We start from the raw sequence: 5,770 nt of genomic DNA on the forward strand, positions 1-5,770 counted from the left end.
CAGCAGCTTGAAAAACCCTCTGAATGCATGTGCATGTGTGACCAAAATCCTGGGAGGAGAATGGAGGAGAGGGATTGTGGCGTGACCATCCTCCCTAAGGGATGCTTTCTCACTTTCCTTCTCTTATTCTCTGTTTCTCTCTGGCAACCATGTGTGCAAAATTTTAAAAAGTAATAAAAATCATGACTCACAACTCAAAATGTTGCCAAGTCTGAGAACCTAGAGACCCGAAGGATTGACCATGGATCCATCAAACCCTGCCCCTTGGCCTTGAAATTCTAGCATTAGTCACTCCTTTGGTGAAGTCATGCAGGTCCCAGTTCAAATGTAAATCATTTCTGGGGAAACCACTAAGTCACTGGAAGTACCATGGCCCTGCACAGCTGGTTTCCAGAAGAGCCTTGGTAGAGAACAGGGCCAGAGGATTCTGATGGCCAAGGGTAGCATGCACACTTCCTCGCCATCCAGGGGGTATCCAGGAAGTGCTTACGCTCACACCTGAGCCCAACACCTCGGCCAGGAAGAGAATGGAGGAGAGGGATTGTGGCGTGACCATCCTCCCTAAGGGATGCTTTCTCACTTTCCTTCTCTTATTCTCTGTTTCTCTCTGGCAACCACGTGTGCAAAATTTTAAAAAGTAATAAAAATCATGACTCACAACTCAAAATGTTGCCAAGTCTGAGAACCTAGAGACCCGAAGGATTGACCATGGATCCATCAAACCCTGCCCCTTGGCCTTGAAATTCTAGCATTAGTCACTCCTTTGGTGAAGTCATGCAGGTCCCAGTTCAAATGTAAATCATTTCTGGGGAAACCACTAAGTCACTGGAAGTACCATGGCCCTGCACAGCTGGTTTCCAGAAGAGCCTTGGTAGAGAACAGGGCCAGAGGATTCTGATGGCCAAGGGTAGCATGCACACTTCCTCGCCATCCAGGGGGTATCCAGGAAGTGCTTACGCTCACACCTGAGCCCAACACCTCGGCCAGGAAGGTCCCAGGTAGGGTACCTGCCACACCTGACTTTAGCCCTGTCACCTTGCCCCGGCCTCCTCTCTGTTCATGGCACCAATAAACTTGTCCCTGGACCTTTGCACTGTTGATCCCTCTGCCTGAAACCTTGTTTCCCCAGTTCTTCAAAATACTGCCCCTCTAAGAAAACTTTTGGAGTGATGGGCATGGTCGTTATCCTGGCTGTGGTGGAGGTATACACACACCCAAACTTATACAATCCATACATTAAATAGAGCAAGTTTATTGTATGCCAGTTATATCTCAATAAAGCTTTATAAAAAAAAAAAAAAAAAAAAAAAAGCAGGGACGGCTACATGACCTAGTGTTCAAGGGAGCAGGATCCCACATGGCTGACTCTGGTTAAAATCCAGGGCACTGTAGTTTGAAACACTCCAGACATGTGGGTGTGCATGCCCCAAATCTCCCCAAGATGGGGAAATGTGGAGAAAGGATTGTGGTGTGACCACAACCCTCTCCCTCTGTCTCTCTCTGGTGAGTGTACAGGCCCTCTGGAAAAATAAAAGTGAAGAAAAACACCGAATTTTTTAAAAAACGCAGCCCCAGGCCAGCCCTGTAGTGTGATGGTTAAACCCTGTGACTTGGGAGCCAGACCCCACATGATTGGCCATAGTTTGAATCCTGGCCCCAGTAGTTTGAAAAGCACACCGGGTGTGCATGCTTCCATGCCCAGGATCCTGATAGGATAGAGAAATGGAGGGAGGAGGGTTTTGGTGTGAGCACACCCCACTGGGGGTGCTCTGTCTCTCTTTCTCTGCTGAGAGTGTATATATATATATACAAACACACTGCTCCTTCTTACCCTTTAGACCTCAGTTCACATGAAACCTCCTCTGAGAGGCCTTCCTTGACGGCCCACTGTCTGTCACATCTGCCTGTTCATTCCCTTCAAGGGATACGCAGTCACTTGAAATTGTTTGTCTGCCCTAAGCCTGTCTTTCCCCACTAGAGTGGGAGCTTGGGCGAGCAGGACCCATCTGTCTTGTCGTGGCTGTGAACGGGCTGTGGCTCAGTGGCTATGTTCTGGGTGACTGCATGACCGGGGCAGGGGCCTTCAGAGACATGGAGACATTTGACTTGCCTCCAGCAGCTCCTTCCATGGAGGCCAAGTAGAGGCTGAGAGGGGCCAACGCCACTCTGAAAGTGAAACAGAGCAGCAGGCACTGCACCTGCGCCGTGGTCCATGCCACCACGTGAGCGGTAGGGGAGTGGCACCCCAGCAGGAGGGACCGTGTCCCTGGCAGGAGCTGCCCATTGCTGTGGAGTTCATTCAGAAAAATCCCTCTGGGATTTCCCTGATCAGTCCCTCCACGAAGCTGGCTGAGGGTCGCCCCATACCCAGGACCCTCTTTCTCTTCACATAGGAGGCCAGAGACCTTAAAACCTGGTCTGGCCTGAGATTCGCCAGACATGAAATTCTAGAGATCTGGGGAATCCAAATTATGGCTCCTACTCAGGCCTCAGATCTGAAAACGGATGGAGTTCCCGCTGGAGACTAGGCTGAGAAAAACCCAGCAGTTACTGTTCATAACGCCATCTCTTGTTACTATCGTTACTATAGACTTCTGCTTCACATCAGAGGTGGGCTCAGTGTGAGAGCCGCAGTGGGTGTGGCTGATCAGGCAGCCCAGCGCCCACCAAATTACACAGACCTTGGGGCCAAAGTCACGAGAGAAGTCAGTGTGGACAACCCCAGGCCCGAGCTCCCAGCCACCGGCCCCTCCGCCACCACCTGCCTCATTGGGTTTATTTGCTGCTTGAGCTCACCCGCCTTCTCCAGGCCTGTCATCAGGGCAGTAGACTTGACCCCAGAGTTTCAGACTGGGGAAGGAAGGCAGGTGGCAGAGATCCCAGGGGTCTGTTGGCCGTGACTGCAGAGGCTGATGGGTCCTCAGGGGTGGGGAGCCACGGCCAGCTGACCACGTGCTATGGGGCCCACGTGCACAGGCCAAGGCACGCACTCCCCTCTCAGACTCACACCCACCAGCCCCCGACCCGGGCCAGCTTCTCCACAGCTACCTGGAAGCAGTACTGTTGTCTGTCTGAGAAGATGCCATGGGAATGGATGCCTCGGCAGAGAGAAGGAGCAGGGAGTGCTGTCTGCCCCACACCCACCCGCTGTGGAGAAAATGAGGAAGAAATGAAGGCGGGGTGTGCTGGAGGGGAGGGACACACATTTAAACAGAGTGGTCAGAAAAGGGCCCCACTGAGAAAGTGACTTTTAAGCAAAGAATGAAATGAGGGGAGAGAGTCAGGCAGACAGAAAGAGAGCATTTGGGAGAGGGGACAGCCAGTACAAAGGCCCCGACGTGAGCTAGCTTGTGCAGCTGGCAGGGGTGAGGGTGGGGAGAGAAGGAGATGAGGTCAGAGGCCCTGGAGGGTCCTGCAGAGCCTGTGTCTGCTGTAAGGGCTCTGGCTTCCACCCCCAGTGAGCTGCGGACCGTTGGGTAGAGGAGGAGCATGGCTTGACTTGGGTTTTCAGGCTCACTCTGGTTGGTGTGTAGACAACTCATGTCCCGGGGGAGGGAGAGGATGGGAGTGGAGAGACCGTCTTGGGAGCAACTTCAGGATCCAGGATAGAGAGGGCGGAGGTCCACCCTAGAGAGGGCAGGGTTGGGGTGAGAAGGGACCGATTCTGATGAACTCTGGGTAGACCCCACAGGAATTGCTGACCAACTGGATGTGAGAGTAAAAACGTGAGGCACAGAAGCTGACTGACGGAGGTGGCCTGGGGAACTGTATAGGAGGAGGGAGCTGCCTTCCACTGGGTTGGTCAAGTAACCATCCTGAGAGATGGCAGGTGCCACTCAAGCACATGGCCAGGGCCACCTAACCAGATTGTCACAGGGTAGACGTAGTAGTCAGGGAGGGCTTCTCTGAGGAGGTGGGAGCATTGAAGCAGAAAGGAAAAGCAGGCTGAGGAGAAAGAACAAAAAGCCAGAGAGTGAGTTGCTGGGAAGACCTAGACAGGGCAGTTGGGGGGAACTTCCAGCAGCCCCAGGGGACCCAAACATCACTGAGGGCGAGGGGCGTGAGTTCGAGATGAGGCCAGAGGAGGGCAGGACTGGTCCAGGCTGCTAACTCAGCACCGAGGAGTGAGGAGGCTCGGCCCTGGAACAGCCCAATCAGACCGAGAACTAGACGTGGGTAATAAATAGCCACAGATGAGTAATCTCAAGCCCCAGTTCTGAGCCTGCCTCATAGCTCTCACCAGCCCGCACCCTTCCCGGGAGGGGCCCCTGATTTCAGAATGACCAGGTCAGGCAGGACTCAGCACCCAGGGCCCCTGTGCTGGGAGCTCACCCCTGCAAAGCCCAGGTAACAAGGAAGATTTTCTTGCAGCAGCTGGTCCCCATTGCCTTCGCCAGGGCTCAGTTAAAAAGCAGCACATGGAAAGCCTTTCTCACATGATCAATGCAAAAAAAAAAAAAAGCTTTATATTAATAAAATGTAATTGTGAAATGTAATTGGGACTATCCAGGTGTTGTTAAAAAAAATTTTTTTTTGAAGGAGCCAATAGGTGGCATGGTGGTTAAGGGCACTGGACTCCCACATGGCCAGACCTGGTGGTTTGCTTTCTCACTTTCCCTCTCTCTCTGTCTCACTCTCATTCTGTCCCTCTCTAGTCAAATTAAAATAAGTAAATAAATAAATAAAGTTAAATAAAATAATTCTTTAAAAATAACTTTTTTTTTTTTGCCAAGTCAAGTGATCCAACTGTCTTCGCCATGACTGAGCAATTTGGAACAAGCTGGTTAACCTCCCTGGGCCTCGGTTTTCTCACCCATCAAACAGGGATAACGATGGCACCCACCTCATAGGGTTGTGCCAAGATTGTTTTTTTAAAGAGGTTTTTGCTATAGGGTGCGTGCACTTGCTAGAAAGTCAGAGAGAGAGAGAGAGAGAAATCACCCCTCAGGGGGGATGGCCATGCCACAATTCCTTCTCCTCCATTCTCCTCTTGGGATCTTGGGCAAGCACACACATGCACCCATGTGAGTTTAAACCACTAGGTCCAGGACTTGAACTGCAGTTGACTACATGGGAGTCCAGCGACATAGTCATTTTGCCAACTGCTTGTCCCAGAGTTGTGCCAAGATTAAAGGAGATGCTAAATGCTTAACACAGAGCTGAGCACACAGGAAGTTCTCCAGTGCTCTCTGCCCAGTTCCTGCAAAGACCAGGACCCACTCTAAACATGCAGCCACCTAGTCAGGGCCCAACCACACAGACAAATGAGGCCCTTGTGTCCCTGGGTGTGCAATGCCAGAGCACAGGACGCGTGCACCTGTACATCCCCCCTGCGGATCAGGACTTCTGCTAGAAGACGAGCTCCCTGTAGCCAGGGAATGTGTCTAATTTCTTCAATGCTTCATTTATGGGGGCTTGAAACAAATATTTAGGGAGCTAATGAATACAGTCATCCTGAGATGATGATGATAATTTTGTCAAACAATCAGTTTGGCTTGCCACACTTCCATAGATTCAGCTGCTTAGGAGACAAAGCATTTTGTTGGGTTTAATTGGATTTCAGTGGTTTACTTCCTGGAGCATAACAGGCAGCTTGGAGTTCACAGAGACCCTTGCCCTTTCATCGGTACAGGGGCATGCAGCCAGCCCAGACGAACGCTGAACATGCAGTGTAGGAGACCCCCAATTTCATCAGGGGCTACAGTGAAACATTTCAACCTTGGCCCTGAGAAGACAGTATCTTTATTACCTGGAATAGCAGTCTCCTCAG

This window comes from Tupaia chinensis, unplaced genomic scaffold (assembly GCF_000334495.1).
Source record: "Tupaia chinensis unplaced genomic scaffold, TupChi_1.0 Scaffold000146_1, whole genome shotgun sequence".
NCBI lineage: Eukaryota > Metazoa > Chordata > Mammalia > Scandentia > Tupaiidae > Tupaia > Tupaia belangeri.